The sequence below is a fragment of the Ambystoma mexicanum genome, chromosome 2p (genome assembly GCF_040938575.1).
Source record: "Ambystoma mexicanum isolate Mex_15411 chromosome 2p, UKY_AmexF1_1, whole genome shotgun sequence".
Taxonomy (NCBI): domain Eukaryota; kingdom Metazoa; phylum Chordata; class Amphibia; order Caudata; family Ambystomatidae; genus Ambystoma; species Ambystoma mexicanum.
The window spans coordinates 62,095,963-62,109,865 of record NC_090923.1 but is presented as its reverse complement, the minus strand read 5'-3'; the positions used below and the strand labels follow the sequence as shown (position 1 = coordinate 62,109,865).

The window sequence follows — 13,903 nt, the reverse complement described above, 5'->3', positions numbered from 1 at the left end:
TGCTAACGTAGGTAGGAAAATTACTGACGGGGGTTAGAAGTCAACCAATTGTAGGGGACCACGTAGTTGGGGGTCCTATAGAGTGTGTAGCCAATGGGACATCATACATTTTGTGACATTCATAGCGGCCATTTTGAAGGGAGGGCTTAGTTGCCCCACCTGATGTTAACTATCCAATTATCTCTTTCTGTTACTCTATACAGATATAGAACCTATGCTTGGCTGTTCACTTAGAACCAATCCCGCTTCCCGATAGGTTTTAGTAGTTTGCCACGTAGGATGACGTTGGTAATAAAGCAGGTCAGCACGTCAGTGATGACCACTTTTGGGTACAAAAGCCCAACTTTTTCATGAAATAGTTAGAGTTAGAGTATCGAGCGATTGCCGATGTTCGTTGTACTCCCTGTTTCAAGATACTTGACATTAAAACAGACAAACTTTGCCTAACTATTTGTGTCATCTTGATTATGGATGTATGAATAAAATCTTCATCCTCATCTAGCTCCAGGGTACTCATCTTAAAGAGCTGGAAGCCTCCAGTTCACCAGCTTGCTTCTAGATTGCCAACATCCCAAAAATGGTGAAACAAAAGAATAATAATAATAGTATTACTCATGGATACATATAGAAGACAAAATGGCCCCACTCATTTAACGGAATGGTCAAGTTAGTAAAAATACAGCAATATTAGTAATTACAAAACTTAATTAAGCCCCCACCCGCTTTAAATCCAGGGGCCAAACAAAAGAACCTAGATAGGGCTCTCCGCAATGCCGTAACAAATGTATTTGCTCAGATGGTCTGCAAAGCGAGGACAGTCAGAGAGTGTCACTTTAAAATCTCCTTCGGCTTGTTCTTGAGATTACGACCCCCCTGGCAGTTCCCCCCAACCCAATTAATGTAAACAGCACTCCCTCTAGAAGTCGTGCTTAACCACATGTCAGCCCCTTGGGCTTTGATCAATATCATTCTGGATCACCCGCATTTCTTAGTAGCCACAAGGTGACAGTTTTATTTAATGCACAATGCAGGTAGCCATACCGCCATCCACAATAACCAGGTCCGGAACATACCTGATTTGAATATACAGGTTACGTGCGGGTTCTGCAGCAGGCACCCAATTCACTGAGCCACCTTACCAGCGTTTCTTTAGTTTTGCATTCAAGTACAGATATGGAGAAATGGCATTTGAGGAGGGGCACAAAGATTGTAGGTGTTGTTTGGTTAGAGGAGGGCAGGGGCGTTGCTAGGTCTGGAAAGGATTTGGGCCCTCAGCTTCTATCTGGAGTTACAACCAAAAGATCAGGGGCTATAGCCCTCTCAGCCCCGGCCCCTAGCAACGTCTTTGGAGGAAGGGCACAAAGCTTCAAGGCGTTTTTTCGTTGTTTACCAACTGATTAAATGCCCATGGCCATGCTAATCCCTATGGGCATTCCCACCCAGTTACTGCCCCAAATGCCTAAAACGCCTCCTCATGGGATCTCTTTGAGCTCGCTTTATTCAAGCCTTACCATCAAACTTTGCACTGCAAGAGCCTGCCAGTGTTTTCTCAAAGCTGTCTTCTGAGAGTTAATGACTTAATTGGAGCTGTGAACTCGCTACTGGTGTAATAAAAAATGGCTCACCCAGGTCTTCCTTCCGTCACTCGATTCAGAAGCACTATGCGCTATACATTGTGATGTTGCCCCTTTAAGGGCACGCATGTGGCGGAGTGACGTTGGACTCCACCGCATGCACTACAAATAAAGTGGGCGTTCCCGGCCGTGACAGTGCGACCGGGGAGCCCGAACCAGCAGGATGCATCCGTGTGAGTCTGCCTGCTTGGGGGAGGGGCTCACGGTACTCTGTGAGTGGAGAACATCTAACAGTAGCGATGAGCAGGCATACTCAACCCGGGCAAGGCAGTGAGAACGGGGGGTTATTTTTCATTGTGTACATTGATCGGATCTTAACCCCAACGTTCCATATGCCCCACAGAGGGGAGAGACACGCGGTTCGGCCGCAATTTTGTGCAACAAGCTTGTGATGGTAGCGGCTCTGTTGTAGAGCGACTGTGCGCAATCTGGGCTTAAATTTTGGACATCCTGGCAGTGGAACAGCTGTTTATGCACAGGGCCCATGGTGCATGAGGTGTTTCAGTCCCTGCAACCTCCTGATGCTTCCTATGCTGCCGCGAAGGCTGTTCTGGAGGAGTATTTCCTGCCCCTTGCTAATACAGACTATGAGCGTTTTGTGATGACCTCCACTCGCCAAAAAGATGATGAGACCTTGGACACTTTCTATGGCAGGCTCCGCCGGCTGTCCCTGCCATGTGCAAAGGACAATCCTGATGTCATGATCCGGAACCAGTTGATCCAGGTGTGTGCGTCAGGCAAACTACGCAGGCAGGTGCTGCGGGAACCGGAGATCATGCTGCCTCGAATCTTGGAGCTAGGAAGGTGTCAAGAAATGTTGGAGGTGAGAGCGTCCAGGATAGAGGTGGGTGCATGCCCAGGGAGGTCGGAAGAGGTGTGTGCAGTGGGTCGTGGCCAGGGTTGCAGAGGAGTGAGGCGTCCAGGCGGCTACCAACATGACAGGGGCACCAGAACAATGAACTTGTGCATGAAGCGCGGATATGATCTCCCGCATCCCGCAGAGTGCCCTGCGCAAGGAAAGTCGTGCAGCCGCTGAGGAGCTTCTGACCATTACGCTCATATGCGCTGGGCCCCACTGCATGTTGTTGGCCTGAAAGGGTCCATTAGGGTAGGATTCTTTCATCAACAATGCCCGCCCAACATTGTCCAAGTGGACCAAGGTGAGGAGGGCACCCCTCAGGAGGACGATGATGAGGAAGAGGAGGAGAATGTGTTCTTTGTTTCCAGCGTAGGAGTGCTGCAATCCAAGGCCAGGAGACAGCCAAGGTGCCTGGTGAAGGTGGTTGGGTCATTGGTTCCAGTGCTGGTAGACACAGGGACCTCAGTGAACGTTATGGCCCCGGGAACACTATTATGCCATGGAATGCCCGCCAGAACTTATGACTCTCAAAGCCTGCATATTCGCGTTTGGTGGGCTCAACCAATCCCGCTTGATGGGGCATTCATAGCTAATGTAGAGCATGGTGAAGCATCAATCAGAGCCCGGTTCTACGTGACACCTGTCAGCAACAACACCTTGCTGTGCTGAGTGTTGGCGGAGGCACAGAGAATTGTCAGCTTTGCCTACTCGGTGTACATGGAGGATGTTCAGGGGCTTCTGGGGAGGGTACAGCCACTTATTCGTGGACTTCATTCGCATGGCTGGTAACCCGGTGAGCCTCCACATTGACGAGTCCATTCAGCCGATCACCCTGAAACATCGCTGAGTCACATTTCATCTGTGGGACCTGGTTGACAAAGAACTGGACAATCTTGTTGCTTTGCACATCATTGAGAAGGTAGAGAGCTCAACACCATGGGTCTTGCCTATCGTCATTGCCCAGAAGCCGAAACAACCAGACTCGGTGTGGATATGCGTGGACATGAGACTTCCAAACAAAGCCATTAAGAGGGAACGTCATCTAACCCCCACCACAGATGACATAATTACCGAGCTGCAGGGTGCCAGGTTCTTCTCAAAACTGGACCTAAGAGCAGGATACCATCAGGTGGTGCTGCACCCTGAGTCGTGGTACATCACAACGTTCACCACGCACCGGGGCCTCTATCGCTATAAACGTCTAAGTTTTGGCGTATCATCGGCGGCAGAGGTTTTTCAGAAAATGATCTGTGGCGCCCTTGCTGACCTGGACGGGGTACTGAACATTAGTGATGATATCCTAGTGTTCGCCCGGTCGTAGGCGGAGCATCTGGGCAGACTGGCGAAGACCTTCGAGTGGCTCCAGGCACTCGATCTAATACTACATAGGGACAAGTGTGTTACACATATTGGCCATTGGTCTCTTTGGTCCCGTAGCCGCTTATGCGGTTTGCTTAGATATTGTACTTCCAAGATGGAGGACCATTGTATTACCTGGGCGGAGAGCAGCGATTCAGTGTTTACACGTCCGCAAGAGACGCCGAGGATCGCTCACGTGATCCCTTATACTGAACAGAGAACAAACGCCCTTCGCATCGCTACTATTGTTGCAGGCGCTCCGTGAGTTCGCTTCTAGGTGTTCCAGTACTTTGCTTTCTCTTCAGACCCATTCCTTATCTGCTATCTCTAACTCTGTGCCTCTGCTCTTTTCAGATCGCCTCAGTGGGAATTCCTCTTTGCCCAAATGCCTCTATTACTTGTTCCAGACTATTGAACTCTTGTTCTCCCTTCTAGCGCAACATCGCTCTTTCGGGTATTGCTTCTCTCTCTACACCGTCTCAGGAGTGAGTTCCTTCTATTTTTCGGTAGAGAATTATTTCTCCCATTTCACCCATACTTACCCTTCTGTCCGTTATAGATATCCTGCCTCTCTTTCACTCCGGATCCAGTCTTCAAGAACTTGCCTCTAATTCGTAATTATTCTCACGTCTAGAGGTGAGAGAATCTTTCACTCTACTATTTCGTCCTAATTTCCTTCTTTCTCAAAGAACCCCCTCTCACCTCCTTTGTTTCTCTGTCATTAGAAGAAGCCTTCCCGTGTCCTGTTCTACTCCAGCCGTGCCTGAACACCATCTGCACGACGACCCAGATTCTCCGGATCTCAAAGTCATCCAGGGTTTTCTTCCCCAGAGGCTTTCCCCGACGGTCGTGTCCTTTCCCTCGGATTATAACTTTCCGGGCTGGGAGGGACAGGTCGGTCGGGGGAGCTTTCACCTTCCGCATTGGCTCTTCCATTTTGGTATTTTACTGTCTGTCAAGGTGAGATTGTAATTATATCTGATTTGCTTTATTATCATCGAACTGAGAATTGTTGATGTAACAAAGTGTGAGTTCCTGAAAACGAGGATCGAGTTCTTCGGATTCATTTTTAAAGAAGGGAGTGTGTGACCAGACCCCAGGTAGGTGAAGAACATTATGGAAGCACGCCCTCCGGGGAACGTATCCGAAGTTCGATGTTTTCTTGGAATGGTGACGTCCTGTGGCAGGTTAATCAAAAACCTTGCGTCCCGGTCGGAGCCGCTGTGAACCCTGACCAAGAAAGATGTCACCTGGCAGTGGGGGCCGCTGGAGCAGGCTGCTTTGGAGGACATCAAAAGAGGCTCTAATGGCTGAGGACACTATGGCCTTCTTTGATCCGTCTCTGCAGTCCGAGATTGTGGTGGATGCCAGCCCGTTTGGACTGGGTGCTGTCCTCACCCAGATTGATGTCAAATCGGAGGTTCGGCCGATCGCGTATGCCAGCAAGGCCCTAACAGAGACTGAGCAGAGGTACTCGCAGATCGAGAGAGAAGCACTGGTGGTCCTGTGGGGCTGTCGCCATTTCTGGCTGCATGTCCTGGGGAGACCTGTGACCGTGGTCACCGACCACAAGCCCCTGCTGCCTATACTGGCGGGGACGTCTTCAAAGCTGCCTGCCAGGAACGAGAGTCTGGCCCTGCTCGAATACGGCGTGTCCCTCGTGTACAGACCCGGCAACAACAATGCGGCCGACTACCTATCCAGGCACCCGAGAGGGGAACCGGAAGGAACACAGGACATCAGTGCGGTGGAAGGGGAAGAACATGTGCAGCTTGTGGTGGAGGCAGCCACGCCAAACTCACTACCGATTGGGGGACTAGAACAGGCGGCCGCAGTAGATGAGTGCTTTATCTTCCTGAAAGCAGCTGTGCAACAAGGCTCGTGGAGGTCTGTCATTGACACGTTAGCGCTGAGGACCCAGGAAGCTGTAGAGGGTCTGTGAAGAGTTGCCGTTCTCTGAAGCCGGGCTGCTGCTCAGGGGTGATCGCATCGTGATCCCGCAAGCAAATATCAGGGACGTGATTGTGCTGGTGCACCAAGGACATCAGGGCACTGCCAAGACGTAGGCTCGCCTCCGCCAGAAGGTGTGGTTCCTGGACCTCGAGAGAAGGGTGGAGGAGTTTGTTTTGCGTCCTGTGTGTGCTGGCAGGCAGCGTCCCCAGTCCTGAGGGAGCCCGTCATAGAGACCATGTAGCGGGGCACCAAGCCATGGGAAGTGGTCCACGCAGGCTTTGTGTAAACAGGCCGGGCACTAATTTTCTTGTCACTGTGGATGAGTGGTCCAGATACCCGGAGGTGGAGTTTGTGGAGTCGGTGGCTTTTGAGAACATGGCGGTCGCGGTCGAGAATATCTTTGCCACCCACGGACTGTCTCAAGTACTGTGCTCGGACAATGGCCCGCCATTTCAAGGACAGAGTTTTGCCCACATGATGGAGGAGTACAGAGTCCATCATCGGAAGATCACGCTGCTGTGGCCCAGGGCGAATGGGGAAGCGGAACGCATGATGAGGACTCTGAACAAGGTCTTCTGCATCACTCAGGGGCAGGGGCAGTGCCTGCAGAGGGCCCTTTACAAATTCCTGCAAGAATACCGGGCCACCCCGCACACATCTACGGGCATGGCGCCGGTGGAAGCAATGTTCAGGAGGTGCCTGAGAGGCCTCATTCCGGAAGTGGGTGAACGTGAGCCAGCGGTCATAAACGATGAGCAAGTGAAAAGGGAGAGGAAAGTAAAGACTGAGCAGGAGAACATCCAAAGGGGAATTCGCTCTAAGCAGTTGGTCCCGGGCGATGAAGTGCTGGTCAGGAACCGCCATCCGCAGGGCAAGTTATAGTTGACCTACGAACCAGGTCCTCTGGATGTGGTTGCTGTGCACAGATCGGTGGTGACCGCGTCGGATCGCCAGTTTCTTCAAGAGACTGGGGGAGCATGGACCCGAAGCTGTGCAGCGAAGGTACATGACGGAGGTTCCGGATGAAGGCGGTGGCCTGGCATCTCTGCCAAGCTCCCTGGCCCGGGGGAGCTCAGGTGAGGAGGGCCCAATCCGGGAGGCGGCCAGGAGGTATCCCCAAAGGGTCGGGAGGGGGAAGCTTGCCCACCTGGGTGACTATGGTTTGGACCCCAGAACTGGCAGGAACACCCCGTGGACTGTAATTTACATGCAGGGCAGGGGTGGCTGTGATTAAAGGGGTCCGTTATTGAAGTATGGTGTGTGTTTTAGTGTTTCGTAGGTAGACCTCCTAGATAGGTAGATTTTGGTTTTGTTATGAAAAAGGAGGAGTGTAGTATTACCCCTTTAAAGGCACGCACGCACGCGGCGGCGTGACGTTGCACTCCGCCGCGTGCATTACAAATAAAGTGGGCGTTCCCGGCTGCAGCAGTGCAACCAGGTGTTACGCTCACCTGGCTCCCACAGGGGCGTCAATCTGAACTGGACAGCAGCAGTCTCCACCAATGTGACGCGTAGTGCCGAGATGACGGACGGGACTGGCCCAGCCAGCTTCGTTTGCTTGGCCGGTAGGAATATTCTTCTGCAAATGGAGAAAGGGAATTCACCACCCGTGGAGTTGAACGTTAACCCCCCCCCCCCACTGCCGCTGTTCTCCCCACTGATAACCTTTGGTGTCCCCTCCTATAGTCTCATCTTATGGTTTGGAAAGATGAGCTCTCCATCCTGCATTGAGCGCAGGGGCGCGTAGATAACCAGTTGCTTCACTGGCTCGAAGGAATTGGTGAGTTCCAGAACAATATTGACTCTGATATTCCCGGCAAGACGCCGTAAGTATGTCGTTCGTAAGAGTTCAAATGTCTGACTTTCACTCTTGTCCGATTCCTTGAAGGTTGCAGCTTGACCCTAGCAAAGAGTTCCTCGTGGCAACCGGTAATATTCTGGTAAGGATTTGTATTATCCAACACAGTTCGATAAAATAATGTCAATATGTAACCTGTTGCTTTCTCCCTTATTCAGGCACTGAGAGAAAGTATGAAGTCTCGGGGAATAACGCCTCCGGCGGTAAAATAAGGTAAGTCTTGTTTCACCTTGCTGTCCTTTTGTTTCCCCATAGGGGCCGGGGTTCGGCGAGGATGCAGTGGAAGCTGCGCCGACCCGTGAAGAGGAATAGTACCTCCGGTGGTAAAATCAGGTAAGTATATAGGGGGTAACTAATATTTCCTCTGTGTATTACCTTGGCTCACCTTGCTGTTCTTGTTTTCCCCTTAGGTGCTGGAGTGCGGCGGGAGCATGCAGAAGGATGCGGTGGAATGTGAAGATGCTGTGAAAGCCGGTGAGTTCAGCGCGGCGCCGCTGCAGGCGAGGCGACGCGCATAAAATAACTTCTTTCTTCCAGCTCGAAGGCGCGATGGATCGGGAATTCAGGTAAGGATCAAAGGTATTGCTCTGGTTCTAACCTTTTCTCCTTCTCTCCCCTTTTTCTAGGAGCTCCAGACTCGAGGCGGGCGTGGCAGAAGACTGGATGCAGACTTGCAGGCACGGTGAGCGTTACGCTGCTGGATGCAGAATAACGCGAAGCGTGTGCTGCTCTTCGGGCCTGTTTTAAATAGCTGCCAAAGTAGTCCCAGGTAAGTGTTCCTACCCAGCCCCACCCGAGTAAAAGAAAGTCCCTTAGGTAAAGTAGTCCCTTCCAAGCCTCCTTTGGCTTGGAGCTCTTGCAGCATGGTCTGCATCAGGTGAGTTTTAATCTATGAGCCTGGCGCCTATGGTGCCAGGTCTGACTCTCCATATGAGCCTGGCGCCATAGGCACCAGGACTGCACCCAAATAGCCCCTAGCAGGGGTTGTTGGGTTTGCTTAGTATAACTTGATGCCTGGTTCCAGGGTTGCTGGACTTGGTCTGGGTCCCCGGGGGTAGGCATCATGACACCAGGGAGCCTGAACCAGCAGGACATGTCCGTGTGAATCTGTCTGCTGGGGGGTGGTGGCTCACGGTACTCCGTGAGCGGAGAACATCTAACATGCGTGTCCTGTTAAAAACAAGCATTGGCAAAGCCAACAGTTTTGGCTTGCATAAGAGTATTAGGTATTTGCCAGGCTCTGTTACTAGATGGCCGGGCACTGTTACCATTGTGCACCTGCTACCATTAATGACCAGTTAGCACGACTATGGCTGCGGCTGGCACGCGCTTTCCCCATGCCTACACCAATGCCCAGACTGTTGGCATTGCCAATGCTTGTTTTATACATGTCTGCAGCCAGTCCAAGCGGAATGATTCTCTTTTTGTCGGCAGCGACGCATGAAAGTCAAGGTATTTCGAAGCCATGTGTTTAGAAAACATGAGTGAAAGGTGGCAGTGTTGCCAATCACCCCCTGGCAGACGCTCCCGCCCAGGTGGGTGTATTCCCGCTTCCTTGCCTAGGCTCTGACCTCTGCCCCAGTACTCCCTGAATGACTAGTTCAGGAGAGGGAGGGACTGCAGCACTCAGCTGCCAGCCCCAGGGCTGCGTGTGGAGGAGGGGTGGGAACTGGGTTCACTACAGCTGAGCTCGGAGGCTGTGTCAGTGCAGAGGAGCCGAGGAGCTGGCTGCCTGGCTGGGTCCTCGCCCCTCCCCCACCTCTCTGCAGCTGCTCCTCCACGGTAAGTGGGCCTCCTTCATCGGGAGGCTGTGCGGGGCACAGGGGGGTGCGTGCGGAAGGTGTGCTGTAAAATAGCACCACGCATGGCTGCAGACCGGGGGCTTCCAGGGCGAATTGGCAACGAAGCGCTCAGTGCCCAGGGAGGGCAGGCTGGCGTGTGTTACGTGTGCTTGCACTGGGGTGGTCGGTCTGCATGTGTGGCGGTATGCTGTGTCTGTGCACATTTCCGTTTCTGCTGTGTTTGTTGACTCGTACGGATCCAGCATTGTGCTATGTCTTGTGACGTCTCGCGTTATTTGTGTATTGAAAATGTTTACTATGCATAGCGCCCACCTAACCTATGGTACCCAGTGCCTTTCAAATGAACACATGAATGACTTTGGTGGGGCTGTGCTGTGGGATCTATGGACATTCTAATTGGTTCTTCGAATGCAGAACGATCCGGGCAGTGAAGGGGGGGCGCTACGGCCCTCCCTCCTCACCCCGCTCTTCTACCTGCCCTTGACACGAGTCCTCCTGTGCACACCCTGTACACCTCTCTAGTGCCGAGTGTGATGCACGTATTGTGTACTCTCACTGTCCCTCCGCCCAGTGCATAAAGAGTCTGTTTCGTGTGCTCTGGAAAGCCGGTCCCACCCGTACAATAGAGTTGCCTTTTATTAGCCTATCCTAGCAGCCAACAACCGTGTTCTTTTATTCGCAAGATGTACTATTGTCGCACTCAACGTAGTTCTAACCTTTCTCCTTGTGTGAAAGGAAACTTTAAATGTTTGTTGACTGGAATAACATACTGAAGGGGAACCTGTTTAAGTTAGGCGGGTCATTTTTAGTGAAAGTGCTCAGTTGTATTATTGAACGCCGCAACGCACACGTTTTACTTGCAATATAGTTCTGAAGTGGTCTGGTATAGTGTGCCTTGTGTCTCGGCACGTGGTTCTGGAAGAGAATCGGGGGGGGGGGGGGGATTTTGAAAGTGACCCCTTGGATTTGTCTATTCAGAAGGCAGAACCCACCATTGCTATATCCAGGATCAGCTGGTCTGGAAGGTGCGGATGCCTGTGTGGTAATTGGGAGAGGTGCCCTTTGGCCTTGCAGTGAGACGGCCCCATGACTCTGCCATGGCCAGTGCAGTCACTGTGGAGCTAGCTGGTTTCGGGGTGCAGTGTTTCTTTCTGAATGTGGAGATAAGGTCGGAAGGAACGGTATCATACTCTTCCAAATACACCTTGCCAGCTATTCCCTGAACCCTAACTCAGCCCCTCGAGCCTGCGCCTCTTTCATGTTCCCACTAACCTGCCCAGCTCACGTGGAGCTCCCTGGTTCTGTCTCCTAGCTTTGCACTTTATATCTGCCATTCATGCATTCACACAATCATACAAACACGTGGGGATTAGTGGACTTAGTGTTGATCAAGCCAGGGGTCTCCGCTTTTTTACATTAATTCTTTGAAGGATTTTCTGGGTATGGTAGCTTGGGGGTGTTCTAGCTTCTGTGCTCGCTTTTTGTAGGCTCGAAATGAGGTTTTGAAAATGCCTGTGTCCTTGGTTGATGGGCCAGGGCGAGTAGCAGTGATGTGATAGAAGAGAGGAATTCTACTCCAGCGACGGATGATAACCTTGAACCGAGCGGGTTACGAAGGCCTTTGTGTAGTTTGATGGAAGAATATTGCTCTTCCCGAAATATTGAATTGCGTTCTGTGGTATGGTGGTTCTGGGGTCGTTCTGGTACTGCGCTCAACAGTGGTGAGGTTGTTTTCTCACTTCTGTGTCGGTTTGTACAGATATCTGCACTTACATCTGTTACTATACAGACCACTTTGCGTACGCTTTTCTTATGGTACACTTCATGGAATTATTTGCGTGGAAAATCTGGGATTTGCGTGCCAATCTGAGCGCAAATCCCTGTTCAGCGATTCATGGAACCGAATGTGGTGGACTTTTCCGGGACTTGCGTAGATTCTGAGCAGGCCCGGCCCGTCTCTGTGCGTGGATTTGCGCCTTGCGCGAGACTCCAAGCAGAGTGTGGGCCGGGCCTACGCAGCGGCCCAAATAGGGGGCGGAACATGCAGAATGAGGAAGAACACGCGAAAATGTGAGTGTGTTGAGGGATGATCCACGGCCAAGCAATCGCATGCCCATACCAACCCATATACAACCGTATTCATGGATTTGAGCTCTGAACGTCGCGTCTTGAAAAATCACACGCAAAACCCAGGACCCATATGCAACATAATAGCAGGCGTGAAGTCCAAAGGCCCATAGGAAAACGAGTATGCAAAACGCTGATCATATGGGTGACGGTACGTACAATCGCAGAGGTGCACACAAGTTACGCATGACCTCTGTAAGTTACAATCAGCACCTCGTAACTTGGGTTCACGCAAGTTGAGTGTTGCTGATTGTAACTTACAGAGGGCATGCAAGTTGCGTGGTGCTGATCGTAACTTGGGCACACACAAATGAATGGGTGATTGCACGCAGTTCTCAGGGGTGCTGGATGGTCGGTTAAAGGTAGGCGCAAAGGTTGTTGTGTGGTTTGCGTGGGGGCATGTTGTGGGCGTCCCAGCCGGGACTTGCTTATACGGTTACTTTGCTTGAACAATTCCATGAATACGCAGATTGCACAGAAAAACCTCTGCGTGTAGGCTCCTGCAGAGTCGTTCTCGGCGCGCAAGATCTGCGGGATCGATGCATCCTTTTCCATGAATTGGGCCCTTGGTATTGAACAGTGCACAGTTGAAGATATCCGCAGGTGTAAGGCCTCGTATTTTTTGTCAGAGGGGGATGCCGGCTCTGCTGTTTTTTTTTTTTTTTTTTGTTTTTTTTTTGACAATTTTAAAAATAGTTCGCTTACTTCAGTTGAACTAATGGCTCAGCTATTCGGAGGTTATTTGTGATTTCGTCACTGGTAATAAGATGATAGATAGCACTTCCAATTGGGTCCACTCCCTTCTTTATTTATTTACGCCTATTCCCTGATACCGTACAGATCCATTGGTACCACAGCACTTGTTTGTTACTAAAAGAATCTCTTGATCTTCCAGCTGTCTGTACCTTCTCAACGGACTGTGATCTCCCTTCCGCAAGTCCATACTAGCTGTTCTGGGACAGATCCTTACATGTCTAGCGCTCAGTCCTTGGAATGTCCTCACCTGACTTTAAAGCCACTCCCTGAGGCTACACTGTGCTTTGAGAACACATCTCTTCTCAGCACAGCCACTGGACTGGCCTGGGGGCTCATTCTGTGCCACCCATACATCTGGCATTTGACTGGCAGGGCACACAACCTGGCGTCTCTTTACATGCACTCACCGAACATGTGTTGCAGACTGCCTAGGAGAGCAGCTACCTCAATGCTGAACGGCACACAAAGGGCTTGACACAACTCGTGCAATGGTGCACGCCCAGCCATTTCTATGCTGACCTCATCTTGCACACAGTATCAGTTTTACGACAGTTACGTTTTAATCAGACTAATTTGTAACACCGCTAATCTTCAAGAAATATTGTTTTTTAACACAATTCCTGTGTGTACTGCAGCACAAGTACCCGTGTGCTGTGCACAGGAAAATACGTGCTAGTGTGGAGTAGAACCAGGCACGTCGATGCAGTAAATGGACGTGTGTTCTGTTTGGTTCCCATCCAAGGCAAATATGACAATACAAATGAATGGAAAAAAAACAATATTTGTTTGACTATTTAACAGCACCCCCTTCATATTTTTTATTTCGGGTTTTCCAAACCACAGGCCAGATTTCTTTTTTTATTTCAAATGTCAATACTTTCAAATACATGTGCCTCCTTTGTCTATCGCGGCATACTAATATATTGTTTTTCCACCACAAGCCTTTTTCTTTGGGGGCAAGGCCTACATGTATAACTACTTGCAAAATGAAGATATAATAAGTAATTGAACGATTAAACACGTTTTAGATAAACCATGTATTGGCTGTGTCTCGGGAGGATAGCTCAGGGGCAACGTGCTCGCCTTGGAGCAAGATGATGCAGAGCAACACAGGTTCGATCCCCGGGTCCGCACTTAGAAACCTCTGGATATTAAGCGCACGTTGCGCTGCGTTGCCTTGCTTACAAGACAAACGATTTGCCCCTTGTTCCGCTAAGTCTGCTAATGGTGGCCTTGTGGTGCAAATACTGCTCTGCGGAAGGGAGGAGTAAGTGGCTAACCTGCCTGCTCAGCCCCACACTAGTACTAAAGCAGCAGTGATCCCAGTCACAAAGGTGAAACGGGCACAGCCAGATTGGTGTACCTCTTCTGGTAGCGTGGGCCGAGGGCAGGCTGTACTAGGTGTGAACTAGCACAGAAGCTTTCCAAAAGAATAGTCCGGCGGTACCAAAATAAAAGAATGCCCAACCAAGGTTTTATTAACATTGGATACCTTTTAATCAAATTGAAAATACAAATGCACTAATCTCAATCACTAGAACTCGCCCCTATAAGG

At 50.7% G+C, this 13,903-nt stretch overlaps 1 protein-coding gene across 2 annotated transcripts in view; it reads left to right on the top strand.

The window, feature by feature from the left end:
- Positions 1–9,096: 9,096 nt before the first annotated feature.
- CIDEC (cell death inducing DFFA like effector c) overlaps positions 9,097–13,903 on the top strand; it is an 88,050-nt gene continuing 83,243 nt past the window's right edge. Inside the window, exon 1 of one of the 2 annotated variants that reach the window (XM_069643259.1) lies at positions 9,097–9,115. The gene's annotated coding sequence lies outside the window, so the exon portion shown is untranslated. Of the gene's footprint in view, positions 9,116–9,304; positions 9,446–13,903 lie in introns of those variants that run through there. The other variant, XM_069643258.1, reaches the window with a different exon arrangement.